Source organism: Vicugna pacos, chromosome 20 (assembly GCF_048564905.1).
Source record: "Vicugna pacos chromosome 20, VicPac4, whole genome shotgun sequence".
NCBI lineage: Eukaryota > Metazoa > Chordata > Mammalia > Artiodactyla > Camelidae > Vicugna > Vicugna pacos.
Window position 1 is genome coordinate 33,295,467 of NC_133006.1, and position 25,731 is coordinate 33,321,197.

The window sequence follows — 25,731 nt, forward strand, 5'->3', positions numbered from 1 at the left end:
TGCCCCCCACCTTTGGGACGGGGAGATCTCCAGGTCTCCTCACTGTATTTAACTTCCCACTTTAGTAGGCAGCCGGTGGAGTTACCCTTTCCTATGAAGCCCTCAGGTGTTCCTTCCCTTGTTAACTTTTAAAGGTTTGGGGTGTCCAGCCTGATCTACTGATAGAAACTCAGAAACAGTACTGATACCAGAACCCGAGGCACACCCAGAAGGGACCTTTTCACACTGTTTAGTTAATTTGGGGTAAAAATAAAGTCTGGGGGTTTATGGTGCTGGTTGGTTCAGCATGACAATTGACGGGCATCCTCTAGGCAAGAAGGCTGACATCTGGGTTACCGATGTGGACACGTTGCCCTCTTCCAAATGAGGGCTGGTTGCCGGCCTGATGGGCGTCGACAGGCTGACCACAGCCGAGAGGGCGAACGTGGGATTGTGCCCGGCTGAGTTTTGGCCCCTCGCTCAGTATCTGGGTTCCCTGGAGGGAGGACGTAGGGAGCTGATAAGAAGTGGAAAGCAGTAGCAGTGATCCAGGCTGGAAAACAGCTAGAGCTACAGAAGCTACAAAAGTGGAAGCAGGGGGGCTCTTGCTAGTAGCTGGACGCCAACCAGCCGTGCACAGCAGCCTGGTGCTTCAGCCCTTCCCCACGCGGACTCGTGGCAAAGTCAGCTGCTGATTGCCGCTGCAGGAAGAAGGGCAGGAATAGCTTCATCCCGTCTGAATTTTCATTTACGCCATGTGATTTACACGTGGTGGACCCGAGGCCAGAGCAGTGGGGACTCACATGGGGTAGCAGTTAGCATCGGATCCCAGCCTGGCGTCTAGGTCACCCGCTGCTCTCTGCCAGCCTCTACCGGCCACCAGAATGACTTGTCACCCTTTTAAAGTCCTTTTACTTGACTTTGCTTTACAGTCCTCTGAGTGTAAGACTGAAAATGTGATCGTGATATGCAAACGTTTTAAACTAAAAGTCTTCCTGTACAAATATGGTACCAGCTTTCATTTCTCTGATCTGCTGATAAGATGCACCATCGATTTAATGATTAGTCTCCTGGGGAAATAAAAGAAATGCTATCACGTTTTTATGTGCTAATGAGATATAAACAAGTCCTAAGTTCAGAAACGTTAAAATATGGGAAAAAAATCACATGGACATCACATATAAGCCATGGGTGTTAGTCACAAGCTTTCTTACACACATCTGCTCCTCAAAGGTGTGCTTTCCTTGAAGCCCCAACCAGTCCTGGGGTGAAAGCTGACTCCTAACAGTTCTTGTTGACAGAGATAAGTGAGGGCTTAAGAAAAAAAATCCAGAAAATTCATTTCTAGCTGCCTAAACTGCTAGCTGGTAGCTAAGCTGGTCGCTAGGAGTTTCATTGACCATCCGTCTCAACCACAGTGACCACATTTCTCACTAAGGAAGGTCCCAAGTGTGGATGAGAAGGCGTGAGATAGACAGCAGGTGGGGCGAAGGGGAAGTGAAGAAGCCGGGTATTCCACACCGAAGCTCATTAAACTGCATTATTAAGAATTTTTTTTACAATGTATTTGCCAGATTTCAGGTTTGCAAAATGAAAAGAGTTCTGGAGATGGATGATGGTGGTGATGGTTGCACAACAGTGTGAATGTACTTTTAAGTGCCACTGAACTGTGCACTTAAAAAAGGCCAAGGTGGTAAATTTTATGCTCTGTATATTTTGACACAATTTTAAAAGTGTGTACCTGTGTATGTATATGTATTCTTATGTGAATGTTTTCCACGAGTTTGATGAAAATGGTTCAAGCCATGTCATTCATCCAACCATCTGTCTTCATTTATTCACTCAACAAGCCTTTATGAAGCCCTTATTATATGCCAGGACCTGCGCTAAATTGTACAGTTGTAAATGCAGTATTTTCTGTCCTTGACCTATTTACAAGCTAGTTTACAGGAATGCCGCGTAGACAATAACTACCATCCATCACGGTGAGGGAGAAATGAATGTGTGTGCGGAGTTAAGACAGTATCCAGCTGTGCCGAGTTGTGAGATGTTCTGGCACTCATGTCAGTGAGGGATATGAAGGGCTCACCTGCTGAGGGACACGTGGACAAAGCATGGGGAATAAACAGTGTGGTGCATAATGCATGCAGGAAACAGTTGGTGTGCCATTATTGATAACTTGCTGTGTCATGTGGCTGGTGGGTTGGTGAGCTCATAGACTTCTCAGACCACATTCTCCAGTGGCCTCAGGATTTCTCAAAGCCCCCTGAACTCCCATGGGGCTGCCTCCAGAAGTCCACAGTGGTGATGGGGGGTGGAGAGGGGATGGAGAAACCAATAGTTCAATGTGAATAGCCTCAGCTTCATTTATTTTATGTTTTAAGTGTCTACATAAGATGCCATTTGAAGGCAAGGGTCTGGCTGAAAAGAAAAACATTTGAAAATCACTGTCGTTGGTGATGAGGAATCACTAAAAATCATTAGAGTTGGTGACAGTTAGTTTTGTGTTTTAAAAATCAGTATACAGCATTCAAAGATATGAGCGTGTTTTATCCATTTCTGGACCTCACCTCACAGCACTTGGCACATGGTGAACATCCAATAGAACGTTCAGTGGGAATTATTTAAGGGACATGACTGTGTACTGTTGCTGTAGGGGTGAATTTAAATAACACACTTCCCAGTAACTCAAAAGGAATTTGTAGAAATATGAACTACTTTTCCCCTTATTCTCTTTTTCCTTACGTAAAATTGTACTGTGATCATGTTTTTTTTCTGAGTTTCCTGTCTGTTGAGATACTAGCTTTTATAATGTGATGCCTTGGACCTGGTTGACAGCTCTGATTCTGTATATAAGACTGAACTTTGTGGAAAATAATAGTTAATGGTACTTTTTTAATGCTTAAAATGATATTCTGAGCAAGTTTTGTTTCTTCATGGACTTTAGCCAGAATCCTACTGTTTTTCAATTTGTTTAAACACAACAGCTTATACAACATACGTACATGTTCAGTTGAAGATAAAGGATATCATTATTTTTAGCCTATTACAAAGAAAACCACATTTTCTCTTAAATCTCTTGATATAAAGTAATTTGAACACAATTTCTGCACAGATCATTTTCGAGAGATTGGCTGTCAAGTGTATCTTTTTTTTTTTTTTAAGTAGCATTCTCATAAGAGCCAATGAGACTTTGCAAAGTTAGATACATTCTAAGCCCAGAACGTGGTTGAAGATGTCAGTTTTTAAACAGCACTTTGAGAAGTAGTTAGCTTAAAAGTACAGCAATTCAGAGCACACCGAGAATGATTTTGAAGAGTAAAGTCTGGGTACGATGGAAAGAAAGTTGACAGGTTCACTACAATTAAGAGACAGGCAGGAACGACTCCCACATGTGAAAACTTTTCTCATCTAACCAGCTTCTGACACGGGCCTAAGAAAACCTCCAGCAAATTCTTATTCCTTTCCAGCTCCCGAATCTATTGTATAGAAATTCTCCAGTTTCCTTATGTGGTAACACACAGATACAGAAAAACAGCATCACAGCCCACTGCCCCTAGTTGAAAGGATAAGTAAATTAAGCCCGTGAGAAATGACAGGACTGAAATGTATTTTTCCTTCAAGGCTGGTGTGTGTGCACATGTACACATGCATGCCTACACCCACACGTTTGAGTGTACGAATTGGAAGGAAGAATTAAAAATAACTTGACACTCACTTCCCAGCTTCTTCCTCCATAACCAACCTGTTTTACCAATTCTCACTCATTTCTACTCTTCTGCTCTTGTGGAAAGGCTTGTTAATGTGCCCCGTAACTTCGGCAGGCAAGGTGATTCAAGACTCTACTGCAAGAGTCTGGCTATTTAAGTATTGGAGGTTTTGCCTGGTATCCTTGAGTCTTGCTGTTTTCAGCTGGTGGGTCTTTGTAATCATATTTAGGCATCAGATTAAAATCACAGGTGAATAAGTGTTAAGTGTCCTCGGTGTCTATTACTTTTGTACTGCAATAAGGGTGTTCTGTGGCCTGTTGCTAGTCTCACCACATACTGGAAAGAATGCCTGTTCCCCCATCTCTGAAAACCCTTAACCAGCTACATTTTTGGAGTCATGTCACACCTTCCTGAATTCAGATAGACCCTGGAGGCTCACTTCCCTTGTATGGGCACACGCTCAGACACCCCCCACCCACCCACCCCCACCCCCACCCCCACACGGTCAGGACAGACAATAGAGAGAAAGAACAGTAAATAACCAGGGTAGTGCCCGCCATTCTTTTCGGGGAGTGTTATATTCCCCAGGCAGGGTGCTGGATGAAAGGTGGAAAGTTGTTTCCCCTGTGGGCCCGGGTACCAGATTACATGACCATATTCATAACTTCTGGCTCTTTTAAAATTACTGAGGGAGATGGTATAAGTGATACAGACTTTGGGGTGGGAACACATTGCATTGAAATCTCTTCTCTGCCACTTTCCAGATTTTCTGATCTGGAGCTGTTTCTTTGTCTCTGAGTTTGAGTCCACAGTGCTCATTGGAAATAATAAACCTCCCTTCCCAGGCTTTTGGGGAAGATGAAAGGAGAACTAATATAGAGAACTCAGATTTTGTTAGTTTTAATCTGAAATTATAAAACTTAAAAAAAAAAATGGATGAATGTACATCCCTAACTGCCTGCCAGGGGTGGGTGGTGGCAGGAAGAGCTGGCTTTGAGCCCCGGAGGAGTTAGTAGCAAACTCTGATGCCTGACTGTAGGGAGCTGGCTCCCCACTTGCCTGCACATTAGAATCCCGTTGCCTGGGCTGCACCCCAGACCAATTAAGGGAGGATCTCTGTAGGTGGATCCCAGGCAGCAGTATTTTTAAAGCTCTCCAGGTGATCACAGCACAGCCAAGTTTGAGAAATGATGCTTTAGGGGGATTTGAAAGTCTCCAGTTCTTCCAGGGGCTGGAAGGGTGATACCTGGAATTCTGCAGCCTGTACTTTATTCATTTTGCTTAAATAAAACAAGGACTTAAGCATCTTGCTAAAAGTATATTATGTCTGACTTAGTATGAATTAGGTTATTAAGTTCTTTGCAAAGAGCCAATATTAATAGATGGGTCTTGGAGTGGGAACAGACCAGAGGTCTCTAGAAAGCTGAGGACTAGAGCGGAAGAAACATGGAAACAAATGGAATGAAAACACAGGAAAACCCAGCAATTTCAAGCTGCTTGTTGCTTTTGGAAATTAGTCCTTGCAAAAGCGTCACCCAAAAGCTGGTTGACTTCCCCGAAAGCTCAGGAGAATGGCCCCGGTGGGTGAAGATGCTTGAAAACTTGCTATGTCTTCAAAATGTGGGATGAGGGGAAAAAGCTTATTCAGTGGTATTCACTGTAACCAAAAGTCAGTTAATTTGCAAAATGATGTATTTTTTTTAAAAACTTCAAAAAATGAACTAGAATCACTCCATATTCAAAATCTCTCTGACCTCTCTTCAACAAATGGTGCTGGAAGAGCTGGAAAAGACGCATTGGACACATGCAGAAGAATGAGGTTGGACCCCTCATGCCTTATACAAAAAAATTAAAATGGATCAGCAACCTTAGTGGAAGGGCTAAACTAAAACTCTTAGAAGAAAACATAGGATTAGACTTTTGTGACTGTGGTTTTGGCAATGGATTCTTAGATATGACATTAAAAGCACAAACAGCAAAAGAAAAAATACATCAATTGGACTCCATCAAAATCAAAAACTCTTGTGAATCAAAGGACACTGTCCAGAAGGTGAAAAGACAATTCATGGAATGGGAGAAAATATTTGCAAATCATGTATCTGATAAGCATCTAGTTTCTGGAATATGTAAGGAACTCTTAGAACTGCACAACCAAAAGACAACTCAGTTTTTAAATGGACAAAGGACTTGAAGACATTTTTCCAAAGACGAGATTTAAATGGTTAGTAAGCATATTGAAAAGATACTCAACATCTTCAGTGGTTAGGGAAATGCAAATCAAAACCACGATGAGATACCACTTCGTGTCCATTAGGACGACCATAATTAAAAAAACTAGGAAAATAACAACTGTTGGCAAGGCTTTGGAGAAGTCAGAACCCTCACACATTGCTTTCAAACGATGTAGCCACTGTGGAAAACAGCTTGACAGTTCTTCAAAACTGTTAAACATGGAGTTACCATATGACCCAGCAGTTCCACTCCTAGGTATATATCCAGGAGAACTGAAAGCAGGCATTGAAACAAAAACATACACAAGAATGTTTATAGCAGCATTTTTCATAATGCCCAAAAAGTGGATACAACTGGAGTATTTGTCAATTGATGAATGAATAAACAGAACATGGTATATGCATGCACTGGAGCCAATATTCAGCCAAAAAGAGGAATGAAGTACTGATCCAACATGGATGAACTCTGGAAACATCATGCTAAGTGAGAGAAGCCAGACACAAAAGGCCACATGTTGTATGATTCCATTTATATGCATCATCCAGAATAGGTCAGTCCAGAGAGACAGAAAGCAGATGAGTGGTTGTCAGGGGCTGAGAGGAGGAGGGAACGGGGAGAGACTGTTTAATGGGTATGGCGTTTCTTTGGGGAAACGTGAAAAATCTTCTGGAATTAGATCATCACGATGGTTGCACAACATCATGAATGTGATTTAAGAAACCACTGAATGTGTTTAAAGATGATTAAAATGGCAAATTTTTATGTAATGTGAATTTTACCTCAATTGAAAAATAGCATGTGACCCCATCTGTTCTATAATCCTGCACTTTGGGTCTTAAACCAATCACTTAGCCATTACTAAAGGGTCTTGTTCCATCAGTTATCCTTTGTAATTTCCACTCTTTTCCTATACCTTTTTTCCTCCAATGTCAACTTCTGCAAAGAGTCGTCTGCTCTGGTCTCACTTTCTCACCAGCACTTCACTCATCACTCAGGCTCCAGTCCTCAACTGAGCCAGTACAAACATGGCAGCCATGGGACACATCCACCTGCAGATTCCACACCTGACCCGGAAAGTTCTGCATCTGCCCACACAGCACTTGTTACTGAATTCAGGTTCACCTGCTCACCACTAAAAAGACAATCATTTAAGAGGCAAGTGTCAGTAGAAAGGAAAGATGCCTCAATCAAAAAAGCCAGCTATCTGGGGAGAAGTTGGACCCATGTCCAGAGACCAGCTCTGGCGATTCTGCTCAGCCTCTGTAACAGTTTTTAAAGAGAAAAAATGGGAAGAATCTCGGTGAATCGTCGAGGCAAGAGGTGGGGTTCGGCATCCTTCTCCACTGCATGCATGCAGGCTGGCTGACTCTCTTCAGATGTTTCCCTGCCAGTATGATCTGCCTGCAGGATTGCTAAAGGGCTGTTGGGGGTAGAAAGCTGATCATTCTTTAACTACATAATTCTTCATTCTTTTTTATCTATGTAACGAATCAACAGGTTAGGCAAGACATGGTGTGCATTCAGGAGAGCATAAGTCAGGAGTTAATTTTAATTGCTTAGTGATCTCATTCCTATAATTAGGTTCTTTTAAGGTTAGATGGGGACAGAAATGGGCAAAAGAGCTGCTTTCCAAGTTCAGGTGCCTCTTGATTTATCCAGGAGGCCTTCTGTAAAATTCGAAATTGGGTTTCAGTGTGGCAGTTGGACTCATCTATTGTGGCATCACCATGGAATGTGAGCTCTTGGGGACAGATGGGAGAACCCTCACCGCCCTTCCTGCTGGGCCCAGGTGATTCCTGCAAACTCAGCACAGCGAGTCATCCGTACAAAAATGTAAAGTTGGGTGAGGAGGTGTAATGCTGTTACTCGCAGACCTTAAGTCCTTTTAATTCTGGATAATTGTCCACTCTGATAGCCAGATTGATCTCTGAGCCTACAGAGTGGTCCTAAAGTGGAAGGAAGCTGTGTTCATCATTCTCCTAATTTCTTTCTTTTTTTCCCTCCCTCTTTTTCTGCTGGGGTCAGCAGAAATGGGAATCTTTTTTTTTTTCTTTTTAGATCAGTGTTATTATGATTATGATTATACTGAAAGACCTGTATGGGAGGAATGCTGCAATCTGAATTAAAAATAGCATTTTCTGTCCTCCCACACACAGCACTTGAGTGCTCTGAATGCCTTTTATAAATGCAGACTTTCTGCCTGGCTAGATAAAAGAAGCTGTCACTTCATTTCCATAACGAAGTCATTCCCAGGAGAATTCCATTGTTTTAGCAATAGAATTTTTGTAAGAGGTCTCTTATTTTGCCTGAAAAAGGTAACAAAAATGAACTTTAGAGAGCTTATTCGACAAAACAATTAAGGAGCGAGAGGTTTTTTCTCTTCTTTTGATATGTGAGGAGTTCTGAGTTTGAGAATCCCGAGCCACAATGTTAATATCGGCCCCTAATCCTGGAAGACGAAGGTGCAGGGACAAAGCCTGTTCTTTATTCTGATAGGGATGGGGGTACCTCCCTGGGATGTGTGCTCCAGAGGGGTGGGAGAGACATGGTGCTAATTCTAAAGCGATGGAGGAAACTTTTAAGATGCTCTGTATGGGAGGAAATTCCTTGCAATTTTTAATGAAACATGATCATCAAGTATTTTTTTGTAGTTTTTAAAATTTATTTTTATTTTTTTGGTGGGAGAGGTAATTAAGTTTACTTACTGTTTATTTCAGTGGGGGTACTGGGAATTGAACCCAGGACCTCATGCCTGCTAAGCACGTGCTCTATCAGTGACCTGTACCCCCACCCCATGCCCCATCATCCATGCTTTGAGTTTCAGGACTCTGAAGGCCAACTGGCTCTGTAGCTTGCTGGGGTCCTTTGCTCCGAAAGTAGTAGTTGATAAGACCTTTAATTTGAGCTTAAAATGCTGTGGCAAGTGGAATACGAGGTACCGCATTACTTGTATCTGGCTCGAGCAGGCATGTGCTTGTGCCTGCTCCCAGCCTCCCTCCCCGATCCCGTCTCCTCCCACCCTCCACACAACGGATCTTTGCTTCGAACCCGGTATCAGCTCTTCCACTCCACCTTCATAGAAAAGAGTTGTATTTCTTGGTACTTTCCCGGCACCACGTAACCCACATCAAAGTCTCCCTGCCTTTGGTGTTTCAACAGGTAATCCCTAGACTTAATGCCAAGTGGCATTTCTATTACTTGGTGTTCACAGCTGAGACCATTGAAATCTCAGTTTTAAGCTAGGATAGTGTTCTTAAGCCTCCTTCCAAAGACGAGAAGTTTTCAATAGTGCCTTTGTCTTGTAATACTTTTGCTCTGATTGCATCAGAAAGTTGTGATATTTCAACAAGGAGGCAGCTACCTGGAATGGTGTAAAAAAGAAAAAAAGGTTAAAATATAGAGTGGTTATATTTTTGTGCCTTTTAATTTAACAAAACAGGCAAAAAAAGAAAAGACAGATGAGGCTGATTTAATATAATTATGGAAATCCTGTTGGTCCAAATATACAAAGTTGGGTAGTTACAATGGTTGCTGATTCTGAATTTTGGGACATAATTCTGTTCTTCAAAAACCACCGAGTAGCCTTTAATCACGCTAACGATAATGTAACTTTACAGCATGGTTGGAGGTCCCGGGTGTAGCTGTGCTTTTATGTAGTAATAAATGGAAAGGAAGTTGTGGTTTTGATAGGATGGTTCCAAAGTTCTGCTTTTAATACCTTTGGTGAATTCTGGTAATTGTATCTGTCCAGGAGGATGTGGCTGGGGCTGGGGGGGGCGGGGTGTATGTGAATTCTGACTTGTCATTTTACTTTGACTCACCATTTGGTACTTTGTGAAGTCAGGCCAAATGAAATACTTGAGAATACTATCCTGTAACTCCTAATATTCCGGCAAAAAGAGAGTGAGAGGGGCGTATGTAATCCTAGGAGTTTTGCTAACTCTTATAGAAAGGAGGGGAAACGTAAGTCAGGGGAGTCCTGCCATGCACCATAGCAGCTCAGGATTTATAAACACTTCGTAAATGATCGAGGCACAGAGCACAGCCTCTGCCCCCGCCCCCCGTTTTCACCAGGCACGTCTGCAGACTGGTCAGTGACCTTCTCCAGCGAGCGTGACCACAGCTCTCCTCTGGGGAGAAGGTTGTGGTGGCTCCTGGCAGCCCGAAAGGGCCTTGGAACCCAGGGGATGGGTCTCCACACTTCTGCACCCTGAGTGTTCTGTCTCCTGGGCCACGGTGCCTTCTCTTGGGCTTCCGCAACCCCATTTGGAAGCTGAGTATTAAACACATGAGGCCGGGAGAAATTGTCGATAAGAACCACATGCCATCTTGGTCTTTAAAAATCACAATTTCCTGGAGACGTCGTTCTGTGGCTACTCCATGCAGATGGGGTGTTTCTTGTAGTTTTTGTTTTTTTTTTCTTGATATGCAGACATACTTTTCTTGGGGTGCATCGTTAGATTTCTTAGCAAACTTCGCTTTATACTAGTAAGGAGGTACAGCCAGCACACAGACACCTGCAGGTCTGTACGTGTGTGGATTAAGCCTTACTTTTATGTCATAAGCTGTGTTCATCCACAGGAAGCAGAGGCATGGAGCAACATGAATTATAATTGTTTTAAAGTTTGAGAGTAGGATTTTTTCCAGCATACTTCTCTCTCTGGTTATGCGTTCTTTAGGCAGACACTAATTTTAGTTTTTAATTACCTAAGCACAGACCAGTTAATATTGGTAGAAAATGGCCCGAGTACATGCTAGACGGCCAAGAACTGCCATTTTGGAAAAACGATTTTACAAGGAGTAAGTCACAGAGATCATCAGATGGTTGATGGAAGAGAAGAGGGGATGGGATGAGAGGATGATCGAATCCATCATCTTCAGAATACCTTGGGTTTGGGCTTCATTCCGCTGGCCAGGTCCCTCCAGCTCTTCTTGAAATCTGACTGGACACCCAGACTCCCAGGGACCTTGTGCGCTGCCGCCGCCACCACCGCTCCCGGGGAAGGGGAGCTCTGCCGGGTGGAGACGGAGGCTCCAGATCCCCTGGGCTGAGCTCACCCCCAGCCCTGATCGCTCCTCTCTCTCCCTCAGAAAGAAAATAGGAAGAGGCAGCTTTAGTCCTGAGTTGGAAAAAGAGGCTCTTCCAGGTCCTGGTGTCAACTGACTGAGCAGTTCCCGTATTGGCTCATGTAATGATTTTTCCCCAAGTCACCAGAAAGGGAACCCTCCTGTTTTGAGAACCACGGAGTAAGAGATTTGAGGACAAGTCAGAGTGAAGGGAAAATCCCACAGTCTCAGTGAATCAGCACGTGTTTATCAAAGGGTTACTATCAGCGAAAGCACAATGAGGCTCAACAAGAAGCAGACGGATGCCTACCCTGCGTTCACAGAGTTTACTGCACTCTGTCTGGGGAAAGGGTGCCTGGTTTAGGATAAGGAATAAAAGGATTAGTACCCTAAGGGAAAGGAATAAAAACCACAGGAGTTCACATCAAAAAGAAAAGAAAAGCAAAAGTCCTTTTGATTGAGAAAGTTGTGGTGTAGGTTATTATAATGAAAGAGTGATGGAAAAAGTAGGATTTGAGCAGGGCTTGGTGTGGTTGGCTTGACTTTTAGCACGTAGAGTAGAAATGGGAGCTCTCAGATGAAGAGAGAAGCTCGGTTTGGCTGGTACAACATACAGAAGGGGAGAAGTGGGAAATGAAGTTGGTAAAGCTCGTTGGGGACAAGTTGTGAGGGTCCGAAGCATCAGATTTTAGAAGATTTTACAAGCTGCAGGAACCCACGAGGGTGTGGCCTGGAGAAATTGTACAATCTAGTCTAGGAGCCAGCAGGGATGGCTCACGTGGTTTCAGGGAGAGTGCTGAGGGCAAGAGGACCAGTTAGCAGTCTGCAGTGGGAGGAACAGAGTTGGAACTGGTGTAGCAGCGTGGGGATAGAGCGCGCACCGAACAGGACGTGACAAGTGATGGACTGAGGGAGAAAGAGGAGAGGATCATGGTGCTATTAACATGAGTCAGAAATAAAAGAGGAGGACTGGTTTGGTGGGGGAAATGGAAGTAGACATAATTTATTTGTATCGCATATATCCAGCAGCTTGTTGGGGGAGATGCCAGGGCCCAGGATACAGATGTAAGAACCATATAGAATTCAAGGAAATTATTATGGAAACAGAATTGAGCATGTAACCTTGGGGAGTACATGTCCTAGGGTTAGAAGAAACAACAGGAAGACATAAAAGCCAAGAAAGAGGAGCAGCAGAGTGATGTAAGGAACACCTGCAGAGCCCTGTCTCAGGAATCAAGACTACTAGGAGATTGTGGTTGCAAGAGACAAAAGTTGAAGTGATTTAAGCAAAAAAAAAAAAAAAAAGTGGGGGGGAACATTTGTATCACATGCGTGTTCATTTTCTGTTGCTGTTGAGCAGATCATCATAACCCTGCTGGCTTAAATCATGTTATCTCACCGTTTCTGCAGCCCAGAAGTCTAGCCTCAGCTTAGCTGGATTCTCCACTCAGGGTTTCCTAAGGCTGAAATCAAGGTGTTAGCTGGACTGCGTTCTCATCTGCAGTTTGCAGTCCTTTTTCAAGCTCATGTGGTTATTGGTAGACTTTGTGTTCTTGTGGTTGTAGGACTGAGGCCCTTGTTCTGTTGCTGCTGATTATGGGACGGGCTCCGCTCTCAGCCTCTGGTGTCCATCTCCACTTCCTCGGCACGTGGAACTCCACCCCCCACCCGAATATGTTCCTTCATGTTTTGAATCTCATTCCTGGAAAAGCCTGTCCCTTTGAAGGACTCACCTAATTAGGTCAGCCCCACCAAAGGATAAGTGTTCCATTTTAAGATCAATTCATTTAGGGCCTTAATTTTATCTGCAGCATCCCTACCCAGCAGCAGCACCAGGTGGTGTTTGAATGCAATACCTAGGGTGTGTGTGCACTAGGGGACGGGGCAATTTGGAGACCACTTTAGAATTTTGTCTGATACAACATAGCTAAAAAATTCAGGGGCGAATCTAACTTTTGGCATGGCTGGGTCCAAGGGACCTCACAGTCGTCAGGACAAAGACGTCCTGTCGTTCAGCCTTGTTCCCTGCTGTCAAGCATCATTCTTACATGGGCTTTCCTCACAAGGTGGTAGAAGTAGTTCTTAGTAGACCATGCCTCCATGGAGAGGACCACCGCTTTCCTTAGTCCCAGCCAGTCTGAGAGATTTGATTGGCGTGGCTTCGGTTACATGCCTGTCCCTACGGCAGTCGTTGTGGTGAGAGGGGTATGTATTCTGATTCTCTGGGCCGAGATCATATGCCCACCTTTGGACCCAAGGCACAAATTCAGCTCAGACCAAATAACGAGGAAAATGGGGGAGAAATTGTTCCAAAAAAGATGCTGTTCAGGCAAAAATGCTGGTCCACTAAAGAAAAGAAAAAATTGAAGGGACTACTTTATCAAATATTCTAAGAGAGTCAGTTAGGAAAGGGCCACTGCGTTTAGAAGACAGGAAGCCATTCCTGAGCTTTGAATGAGAAGGAAGTTCAGTTAAAAAGAAAGTGTTGAAATCAAACTCTAAGGGTTTAAGATGTACCCGATGAAATCCTGGCGCTGAATGTATAGTACTTTTTTTTCTTTTTTAACATGTTTTATGGTGAACAGGAGAGAGGTGACAGCCATTTGGAAATGTATCTGGGTCCAAGGAAGGTCTTTCAGGGGTAGTAATGACTGAGTATGTTTGTAGGCTGAGAAGTTGTTTTTGGTGAGGGTGGGACAGAGATTGAAGGAGGGACAGAAGGCAGAGATGACCCCAACAGGACCTGGTGCCAGTAGGAGACAAAGAGTCACAAAAAGTTTTCCCAGATTATAAAGTGGTGCGGGCTTTTTTGGGTTGTTTGGTCATTTGTCACTTCTTTGGAATGAACAGGTATCATTCATGCCAATGCATCTTACAGTAGTTAAATATACTCAAAAGACCCTTAGCCTCTGTCTGGCTGTGTAATTGACAGAACAGTGGTTCTCAGAATCTGGTCCCTTTGAGCATCACCTGGGGACTTGATAGAAATGTGAGTTCTCTGGCCCCACCCCACACCCACTGGATCAGAAATTCTGGGGGTGGGGCTCAGCAGTGTGGTTTCACAAGACCCCCAGGTGTTTCTGATGGCAGTTCCAGTTTGAGAGCCAGTGCCTCAGAGCATCCGTGTCTCCCCTCCGCATGCCACCAGGGTTTCCTTACTAGTGGCTTTTGTAAAGCTGGGAGAATCAAGGATGAAAGCTCCTGGTGGCAGGGGAGGGGGTTGTAAATCTTGAAAGGACATGGCAACTGTTCAAAAGCCATTAGTGACTAAAAATGTAATGGATTGGAAGAACAGAACAGAGAAGGCTAAGTTTTCACTTAATTGTTCTCGAGTTCACGCAGGGCTCTCATTTGGATAATAGGCACATAGGACCTCCAAACCCCTGGAGGACAGAGAAGAGTGAGAAGGGCTTAAATTACAGCTGGAGGGTAGTGTTTCTTAGGAGTAAGTGTTACGTCATAGAACTGGTTTTGGATATGGATCATTTAAATTCAGGCTCTTCTCCTCGACACTGTTAAGAGGCTGCAAAAGAAGGCCATGGCAGGATTCTTTCATCAAGGAGCTTATAAAATTTTTGAGCCTTCAAGACTTAAATCCAGTGGAGTATAAAAAGACAATATAACAGAGTGCTGAATTGAAAAGGACCTGGGGTCAGAATGTGTGGTAGAGACTGTAAGCGCTGTGGGCAGTCAAGGGAAGGAGAAATTGGCATTGTATCATTTTCATCTCTGGACAGAGGATGAGACGGTCAGCCCGGTGTAATTTCCCAGGTCTGATGGCGGGGTTTTGGACAACTTGGCTTCAAAAAGTTTTCCTTCTTGCTCTTTCTCTTCTTCCCAAGCTTGCTAAAGTTTGTCAAAACTACAAAGTTGAAGGGAGGGTTTCTTTTTCATGACTTTGCACTTGGAGGATTATTAATATTTTGGGTTATATGAGAAACCAAATATGCAGGAGAGGTTACAGTTTATCCTATGTCTCAAATGGAAAGAGACTCAAAGAGAAGTTTGGCTTATTCACTTCAAACAGACTCTCAAGCTTACTTCATTCATGGGAGAACGTGAATGAGCCTGTCTGAGGATGCCTTCATTTTGTAGGTTGAAAGCAGCAAATTACTGATTTTTCTTAGTGGAAAAGTTAAGTGGTACCAGCTCTGGGATGATAGGGAACCAGAAAATACTTCAGATGAACACAGCATTTCCATTGCTTTTTATTTCTTTGTATCATTGCTGCTTACCTGAGAAAATAAATAGGTACCACACTAGGAACCAAAAGAGAAGGCTACCAGGACACTCGAAAGTGGGCAAAAAAAAAAAAAATGCCATTTCGGTCCAGAAGAGAAATAATAAAAACATCCTAATGATCAAAAGGAAGCCAGCAAATTTCAGACGTACTACAAGGTATTAAGTTCTTTTTTTCCTTCTTCGGAACTTTACATGTAACGTGATCTATTTTTAGCTCTTTTGAGGGAGGGTTTTCTTAACTCCAGCTGTGACACGTGGGTGTTAAGAGGGAGCTTCGTCTTATTTCACTGTGACGATGGGGTGACATAAGCTGCATTGGGAAGCCAGGGTCTTGCTTTGCCGTCGGATCAGGTGTAAAACATGCACTGAATGACATTCCTCTAGCAGAAACTACTAGTGTCTGTTGCTCTGATGGCCCTGCATTTGGAAAGAAGAATAATTTCTTACTTCAAGTTTCTGAGAACAGTTCTGTCACTCATTTCTTTTTCAAGGAGACCCTGTTGAAATGGTCCAGAAAAGAAAAAAATGATGAAATAACAAGTTAATTGTACAGTTCTGGTCAGATCACATAATGCACAGGCTGATTCGTCTACCTGGAAACTCAATGTCTGGCTAACTTCTGCTTATCTTTTTACTTCCCTGTTTTTAAGTGTCACTTTTTTCAAGAAAGCTCCTCTTTCTAAATGAGGTACCCCATTATGATTGCAAATCACAGTATTTAGTTTTCCTTCTGGATGCCTATTCAATTTTCACATTTTATGCATACGCTAAAAATAGTGTACTCTGATTCTTTAATATCTGTTTCTCTTGAGGCAACGAGCTCCTTAAAGGCATCATCGTCCTTTGTCTATTGTGATCACCATTATGAACACAGGACTTGGTGGATACGAAGCACCAAACACAAATTTGTCCGGTGAATGAATTAACGAGAAAGTACTTTGTACCCTGGAGACTAATGTAATGTTATATATCAATTATACCTCAATTAAAAAGACACTTTGTAAATTGTATTCACTATAAAAGTCATGGTCAATTATATTAGTAGAAGACACTTCCTTTCTCCCTTCTGTCCTAGTTTTTTTCCTCTCCATATTTTTCCTTCTTTGAGGTCTACTTGTTAGTGTTCTGCCAGTTCCAAATCTAAAATTTGATATGACTCTTTCTTGCTTTTTTTTTTGAGATAGGAGACCACATTTTTCCCCTCGAAAATAATAGTACACCCACAATGCTAATACAAGACTTCCATTTTTGTTCAATGTGCACTTATAACTCTGAAAGGAAAACATGACTGGCACTTGTGAATGATTTATTTGATTCTAGATCCTAGCACAGCACTTAAATTCTATGTTTCTTGTTGTCCCCAAAGCTGCTCCTGTAAGTTCTTGTACCTCAAGCATGCTTCTCAAGAATACACAAGTCAAAATACCTTAATGATACTGGCCCAGGAAAAGTTGTTCCTGGCCCTGTATTATAGGAGGGAAAAAAAAATCAAGAAATCGAGGTGTGGAAAATATTAATGAGATATTGAGAGTAAATGCAATCAGGATATGAACAGATCTTTAAATGCAACCAACAGAAATCGCCCAGCCCTTCTGCAGCAGGGCCTCAGTGTGCCAGTGTGTGTAAGTGTTGTCGTCGGTGGGTGGACATGGCAGGTGGCCAAGTGGAAAATTTCACAGCCCTGCAAACGGCCGGCACACTCAGCGCTGCAAATCAGCCATCCCAGGGAGCCGTGTGGCGTGGACCGAATAATCACGTCCCTGCACGCGCCTCTCACCAGCTTTCATCCCTTCTTCCCTCTTCACTTCCTGCTCCAGGCCTTTCCTTTCTTTCTCCCTGAGATTCCAGAGGCCTCCATTTTCAGTCCTCTGCTTCCTTTGATCCTCGGTGGGAGGAGAAACATTCGGCTCTTTGGGTGCCCCGAGCGGGGATGGTTGACTGTGGTTGCCTTGCCAAAGCTGGCTTTTAATTTTGGCTCCAGAGCTCAGTAACAGGCTCCTGATCACTAATAACACTTTGTGTTTACGTGGCACCTTTCTTCTCGGGAACTGTGAGTGCTTGCCAGAGAGATCTTACTGATCTTCCCAACAACCCAGTGAGGTATGAAAATGGCAAAAGGTGATCATCCCAGCCCCCTCCTTCCTGCAAGAGGGCTTATTTTGAGGCCGTGTTGCAAGTCTGCATCTCTGCTGGGATTGCATCTGAAGCCTCCCAGAACTGGCTTCAACTTTCTGGGGTGGGGGGAGCGGTGGGGAAGAGGCTTGGCCTCACCAGGCTGTCTCCTGGGGCAAGAGCAAAAATACTGCATTTCCTTTTTCAGCAAAGCGTACTGGAAAATGGTCTTTGGTGAATTATCCATCAGTCTAATTGATCGTGAACTTCATCTGTTGAGATAACGAGGGATTTGACGATGCATTCACCTTTTCCTTTGTCTTCTGTTCTATTCCCACGCTAGGGATTTCTCCTGTCTCTGTGAAAGGAAGAAAGGACACGTCTGAGCCTAGGAGCGCTCCAGCTTCTCGGAGGAAGTCTCCATGGTGAAGGAGAGGCTGGGCCTACCTGTGAACAGCGCACAGTGAATGTTGTAAGTTAACAAGAGCCCTGTCCGCAGGGCTTGCCTTGCAAGGATTTGTGAATCATTGGATGCGGGGGCCAGGGTGCTGATGGGGGTATTTAGCATTAGCTCTAGGTGATCCTCGTTTTTTTATGGTAGAGGTTCTGTTTTCATTTGCTGTGAACTTGACTTTGAGTTTCCATGGGGCACTGCTCATTATCTCCTTTGAATAAAAATCCTTTCCGTGTAGGAACGCCCTTTCTCCTGGAGCAGTTAAATGATACCAAGTTCATAGCAGCTTCTTGAAACTGGGCTACAGCAGTTCTTTTTGGCTGGTGGGTAGGAGGGTAAAATCCTCTAGGCTGAGGATTACCCACCAGGATTTCCATCCTGCAGTTATTTTATTTATCTAGAGATTTTGATCGGAATGCAATGTTTTTCTGGCTTTCAAAAATCGAAGGTATGCAAGGACGGTCAGCTATTCTGGGTGTTTCTCTTATTCACAATTGGCTAATGGGTCGGTTTTTTATCTGACTGCTGAGTTGGGGTTTGGAAATGAGTAGTTTTGGTGTGGCAGCTGCTGGTCATCCCTCAGGGGCAGTTTTAGGATCCAGGATTGAATCCCAACACAATGGGCTTCAAGATGCTTATCTACCACGGAACTTCTGGTTTGCCTAGCTCTGCTGCTTTCTAGAGATTAAACTGCGTTGCTAGACTGTGTCATAAAAACAAAAGTTTAGAAGAGATTTGAGGAGGAAAGAGTACAGCTTCAGGAAACCCAGGATGGCCTATGAACGTATTACCTTCAAATTTCAGGAAACTAAGCGCCACAAACATGTATGTGTGTATATATATAAATAACTTTGTGTTGAGTTTTCAGTTTCTTAATTCGGTCAGGAAACTTTCCCAGGCATTTATTACTTGCTTTTTTCCAGTTGCATAAATGATTTTGAAAGAACAACATACAATATTATGAAGCATTATATCAGAGAGAAAAAGCATTTACCATTGAAAAGAAAAAATTGCACTGAATTTTTTTATTGATTTCCTAAAAATTTGTCTTAAATATGACTATTTATCCATGTTTCCTGAGGCTTGAACAGTCATACTGAAATAAGCTTATTGAATTCAAAGTGTCTCATTGCCTTGAGTAAATGGGTGATGGGAAATGTTGATATTTTCATGCGCATTCCTTTTGTGTGTATGATCCCATTGGTTTTGATGGAAACACAGTTCCTGGGATTATTGACCTAAATTCTATTCCTGGTCCGATGGTCAAGGTCAGGTAACTTCAAAACCTTGGGCAAGTCCTTGAGGCCCATGAAGTTGGTTTATAAGTCTGTGTGTTGCTCCATGCTTCTTGTTTACTGATAAGTCGCCATCTTAGTTTGGGATCCCCATAAGGAGCAGAGCATCTTGTAACACACTTTAATCTTCCAAAAAAAAAAAATCTTATTCTAAGAGTTTCTATCAGTATTAAAAGTCATAATTTGGGGACCCTATTAGATCTGTGTGCTACAATAGCAGTGTTTTGTCTTTTTAGAAGGTATTTTCCCAATCAGGTAGCTGGTAGAATGCACTTCTGGTGATTTTTTGTTTTGGGGTTTTTGTTTGTTTGTTTCTTTAGTGTTTTAATCCTAGGAAACAAATATTTTATGGAAAAATGCTTTAGGTTTCAGGTTACATTTAAAAGAACAGTGCAGTTATTATAATCAAGATGGCTTTTGCTTTGAATCTGATGATGTTTTGGGTTTTTTTTTTTATTTAATCATTGCTTTGAACTACTCATGTGATACCATGCCAGACGTCAAGCATTAAGTGAGGTTTTCAAAGAAGTTCTGAAGTGTAAACTTAAGATGCCACATGGCCAACTTAGCCATTTTAAAATCCTTCTGTAAATGGAGTGGGTTGAGAGAGATGAAGAAAATGCTAAATTGTTTTGAACTCTAGAGACTTTTTCTTCCAAATTGTATTTGCTTGGGGAGGGGGCAGGTTCCAGTTTTTCTTGGTAAATTTTGAAGTTAATAACCCTTTGTAATATTGGTGTGTTTTTGAATTCATATTTTCCCCTTACTTTGGTGTCCTGAGTGCCCCAAGGCTGTGCCATTATAGTAGGGAAGGCAGGAGATTTTCAGAGAATGTGTGCTTGCACGAGGGGATGTGGTGGTGGGTATACGACCATTCGAGTAATAATCCTGGAGGCGGAATTAATGATGTCCATCCTCAGAAGCTTTTAGAGACTGCCCCCCAAACTCACTACCTTTGTAGTTCTCTGTCCCCATTAACCACCTCTCAAATCTGCCACCATCTTTCTAGCAGATGGTTTTTACTCCTGAAAGTGTCTCAAACTGTCTCTAAGGTGTTGTAACTCTTACAGGAGAGGAGTGGCAAGAAATACTGACCTTAGGAGTCAGGAGACCTGGGTTGTATGCATGATGCTAAAGTTGACTGTAGAACCTTAAGCCCCCCAAAAGCCCCGGGGACCCATTTCATGATGAGTAACATGAGAAAGTTGAGTTAAAGGAGCTCTGAAGATTCTGCTAAGTGTCTAGCATTGCTTCAAGTCCCAGCCTTGGATGAGGCAGATTGGACCTTCATTTTACCTTGTTCAGCTTCTAAAAGTCAGTGATTTGGCAGAACTTCAATTTACAAATGCTTTTTAAACATTGAGCACAGTTTTGTGGTTAAAAAAAAAAAAGAATAATTTTATGTCACCCTCACGTTACCCTTTCTACAGGACCCTTCCAGGTACCAGGTGACAACTGAAAGGTGTTCATTTGAGCGCTTTCCAAGAATAGAGTTAGAGTCACTTAAATCTAGGATCCATACTCCTTGGTCTTTTTGAAAATTGAATATGAGATGCTTTTGAAATTAACTTTTTAAAAACTGTCCACCTCCATACTCACTCAAATTTATTACTTAGATCACTGCCTCCTTGCTTATATGCTCTATTTCTTTCTAAAACTTCTCTGCTTCTGTAAGTGGGACTTTTCCAGTTGCCTCTTCAAAGCGGCCTTCCCTGACCTTTATAAAGCAGCACCCACTCCACTCCTTCTGTATCCTCCAGCCTACCTTATTTTCCCTTTAAGCGCCTTACCTATTATATATGTATTTGTTAATTGTCCATCTCCTCAACTAGACCGCAAGCTCCATGAAAGCAGAGATATTATTATTACTATTGCTATTCCTGGCGAGTCCACAAAACCTAAAATGCTGCTTGGCCCGTACTGGGCACTCAGTAAATATTTGTTGAGTGACTGTCTAAGGAAAGAGTAAATGTATGTCTGGGCTTCTCAGGTGTGGGCCTAAGCCGTTAGGAACAGGACCACAAACATGGTTCTGATCTGAATTGCTTGAATCTGACAGTAGGTTGGTCAGGTAGAGGGTGGCGTGGAGAAACGAGCTTGTCTTTTCCCTAAAAGTGGGTGATAATTGTCTATGATGTGTTTAAGTAAATGTGAGAAAGGAAACACTTCTATAAAGTGCCCCCCCTTTTTTGTACAATCAGTAGAGTTGGGGGATTTTCTGATACTTTAAAAAAAAAAACATTCTGCACCGTGTATATTTCCTCTCCTTTTCCATCTGAGTGGTTTGCTTTATGGGTCATTTGTGAGCAGCCCGCCCTGACCTTGTGAAAGGTGGTGCTGTTGTGTCTCGTAATCACATCATTTTAGCACCATCCACGTTTACATTTAGTTCAAAAGGGAGAGACAAACTTGAAGTGCCGAATCTGCCTGGAAACTCCCCATTTACTGAATAGCGTCATTTTCATTTTCCGTGCTTTTGGTTGATGCACAATCTGAAATGAAAAAACAGTGTGCTGATACAAATGAAGTCCATCCAATGTCTCTGTGGTGTGATGGGAGTGACTGACCAAAGCTTTCTTAGGGAGTCATGAGCTTTTGTTGCTTTTGAGGATGGCAAGAATCAAGGTTTCTTGAATTCTCTGTGTTCATCAAACCACTTTTCAGAGTAACCGCTCTGAGAGTAGGAGTGACATTAATCTTCAGAAGAAGTGGGAAGACCGAAATAAACACCTCTGTGCCTATTTAGACAGCATTATGCTGTCTTTATAAGCTTTGAAAAATGGGAGCTGAATTTCTAGTCTCCAGAGTCAGAGAATTAGACATGCACACTCTAATAAGAGCGATTTGGGAATTTCCGTATGTGTCTGTCAATTTGTACCTCTTAGACTTGCCATCTGTGATACCATATTCTTTTAAAGTAATCTCTAGTGCTATCATAAAAACAACAAAAAAACTGAAGTAGACAAGGAGGTCAGAAGAGAAGGGGAGATTTTACTATTAGATAAATGGCGGTAGGGGGAGAGTCTCATTTTTAAAATTCCCTGCCTGTAATGGCCCTGGCATTTGGCCTGCATGTCGTGAAGGCAAAGAGGCTCTGATAGCATGTTCCATGCAAGGGCACTGGGTGTTCTTGTGTAGCTTCAAGTCTTCTAGAGTTTTCTTCCCCCTTTCCCAGACTTCCTCCTTCCCTCCTTTTTTTTTTTTTTTTAGTTGAAATGTAGTCAGTTTACAATGTTGTGTCAATTTCTGGTGTACAGCATAATGTTTCAGTTATGCATATACATACATAGATTCCTTTTCATATTCATTGCTTCTTACTGATGGCCACCCTCGTTCCTGGCCATTGCCACTTTTGGGTGAGTTGGGGGAGCTTTGCATGAGCTGCCCCTTCTGAGAGTTGCTGTCAGCCCCACTTCCTGCGTCAGCTGGCAGAGGGTAGCCCATCCCAGCCACACCCATCCCCTCGGCGCCGTCTTCCCCACGTGCCAAGCCGCCTCCTCTCAGCATCTCGGAGGGAAGAAGGGAAATACACAGAACACCCAGAAGTTGTGGAAGGAAGAATGTTCGTGTATCTTCTCCTGGATTCGTGTTCTGTAGCGGGGAGAAAGCAGCCACAGGCTGGTCAGGCTGCTGCTTAACTGAAAAGTGCTGAAGTAGAACGTTTGTCTGTCCTATCTGAGTTTCCTCTTTAGGTTTTGAATTCCTTGAGTGAATCAGATTTGTGAAAAGACCTCTGTGTGTGCCAGGGTTGTGCTGACATCTGTTAGGGATGCAGGGGTGAGTAGCCTGCATTTGCTGCCCTGTGGGATTTACTCCCGCCGAGCGCTGGGAGGGGTGGAGGCAGGGGGCCGGGTACTCCGCAAGTGGTGATGTGACGGTGAGGGTCCTCGGACTTGGGTTTCCCAGGAGGGAAGGCTTCCAGGACTGCTGAGCATCTGAGTTAGTCCTTGAAACAGGTTGGATTTCAACCCCATATAAGTGTGTGTATTGAGAAGGCAAGGGAAGGAGGGAGAGAAGAGAAAACTAATCTTTTATTTAACTGCTTCTTCATCTGGGCGACTGAGACCTCAGAGCCCAGAACATCCTCCCATCAGAAATGCTGTGCTGTGACCCCTGACAAAGATGGAGAATAGAGATTTGGAGCACATGGGAACCACTCTCCTTTAGGGTCATTTTATCTATTTATGTGCAAAAGCTGAAGCCAGAACTTGGGCTACTTAAAGAAATGGTGCCTCCCCAATCCGTGTAAAAGGTAGTGTTTTCAACTAAACCACACCCGAAACTAAAAATGTATTTCTCAAGTGGTGTATCTTTGAAGTGCTCGCTGTGGAAGACTCAGTATACACAGAAGGAGGAAGGGCGAGGAGGAGGGTGGGGGTGCTGCCCTGGAAGGGGGAATCGGAAGCCACTGAAAATTCTTCCGGACAGAGATCAAGTAATTCCCATACTTCGGACACCTTAGAAGGTTGATCACGTTTCCCATCTTTATTATAAATATAAACGAATACGCCCATATAAATACATACATAATATGACCGATGTCTTTTCTTTCCAAGTATATCATCTCAGTATTTAAACTGTTTTCATTGTTCCTCTAAAAGATTGTTTCTCCTTTTCTTTCTTGCAGAAAAAGTGAGGCACAAATAAGCACTAAATGAAATTGGTTTGTCATAAAGTCAAAACAAAACCTGATGGTTCTTATCAGCAAATAAATTGTTCTTTGGGGCTAATGTAAAAAGACAAATAGAAACAGGGAGGGTACAGCTCACTGGTAGAGCATGTGCTTAGCATGCATGAGGTCCTGGGTTCAGTCCCCAGTACCTCCATTAAAAAAAAAAAAGTAAATAATCCTAATTACCCCCCCCAAGACTGAAAAAAAAAAGTTAAATAGAAAAATGATTTCATTTTTTTAATTCCTCAAATTTTTTCACTTTTGTAAAACAACCATTTTTTCAGATCAGAAGATCATTTAACCCCTCCCTCCCTCCCTCCACATATATTCATATCAGATTTCTAGTGCTAGCTGTATTAGTAAATTATGCTAGGTGGAATCTTAGGTTGAAAGAGTTAATCCATCTTCTCTGTGTCCTGAGGATTCTGTTAACCTTTGCAGACACCTGAACAGTAATGCTACATGATACAGAAAAAGTCATCTTCAGCAAGTTTAAAATGATGCTTTTTAGGTGAGATAGTAAAATTAGCTGTTTGAAACCCACGTTGGAGGAAGTTGATTTTTCAGTGCGATTTTTCTGTGTGTGCTTAGCTTACATTCTGAAACGGCTTAAGTAGAATCCCTTGAAGTAGAAATATTCATGGGCTACAAATGGCAATCTCCTTCAGAATCTTTTTAGTTCCAAAACTCAGCTAAGTCCTTATCGTGGTCTTTGGACCCTCAGCCATCTTTGTCTGCCTCTAAATCTCACTACTCTCCCAGTTCCTTTATCACACACGTCTTGTGACCATCTCCCTTCCAGCCACGAGTGTCTAGCAGTGCCACAGTGCCAACAGAATTCAGTGCTTAGGACCTCTGCACGGGTAACTGGGCTGTGTTACCGCTTTCATTCTGCACCTAAGCCATCTTCCCAGACATCCAGATACCCTGTTTTTCTCATCTAGACATGAAAACGCACCTGCTAAAATTGTTTTCTAAAACACTCCACGAGGTTGCTCCTCATTTCAATCTTTTTTTTTCCTGCAAGCCTTTGTAGCTCACAGAGAACTGAAAACTTGTCATTTATCCAGGGCTGAAATCGAAGACTTTGACAGGCAGTCTTAATGTCTGGGGCTCCTGCGAGGTACTAGCAGGTACTCCCAGAGGTACTACCCATTAGAAGCTTTGTAAAACTTACCCTGCAGAGCAAAGAGGACTGGACACAGAGACTGTTCCCGTCTTGGACCAGGGCAGGCCCTAGTTTTCCCGTCTCCCTTTCCTTTTCTTCCTTGTTCTGCGAGGAAAGGGGATGAGAGGTTAGGATGTTGTTGTTTAGGACGGGGACAACTATTGCCTGTACAAACAGATTTTTTTTTCCCCTTCTCTTTGGCAACCTCAGTTGTTCTACCTGTTTCTGGCTCTCCTGCTGTTTATGAACAGTCTCCCTCCCCCTACTTTCAGGAAACTAACAAACAGACACATGTCAGTTGGTTCCTGCATGTCTACCAGCTCACATTATTCGGAATAGAGTCATTCGGCCTCTCTCTTCAGCGAGTTTCTTGCCCCTTCTCTTGTCACCACCGCATCAAGTACAAGTGCGGATTAAAGGATAGTATGTCAAGGTGAGAGCTGTCCACTGGGCAAGGTAAGTCTGTCAGTCCTTTAGCAGAGCAGATTAGCTGCCAATTGGTATCTTGTTGCTGTCATCGGAGTTTGCAGTCCAGGTTCCCTGCTCTGCTGGAGATCTATTTCTGTGCCCCGGCGATGACGCCGGTTGTCCTGGCAACCTGCTGGCTGGCACTTCCCTAAAGGCGAGCAGGGGAATGGCAGTGGGAGGGGGTGGCCTCCAGAGGGGAGTTGACATTCACCTTGCTCAAAGAGGAGTTTCCATTTCCTTCATCTGGGCAGGCCTCCAGGAAGTCATGTCAGTATCATGGGCGTGTCATTTACTAAGGGTCGTGGACCACATGGTCTACCTGGTACAGACAG

The 25,731-nt window shown here is 43.2% G+C and overlaps 1 long non-coding RNA gene across 1 annotated transcript; it reads right to left on the reverse strand.

The window, feature by feature from the left end:
• Positions 1-15,183: 15,183 nt before the first annotated feature.
• LOC140687793 (uncharacterized) lies at positions 15,184-25,471 on the reverse strand. Its single transcript, XR_012062341.1, has 3 exons — positions 25,257-25,471; positions 24,941-25,036; positions 15,184-15,647 (listed from the first exon to the last, which is right to left on the reverse strand). It is a non-coding gene; the product is annotated as an uncharacterized lncRNA (long non-coding RNA).
• Positions 25,472-25,731: the final 260 nt, after the last annotated feature.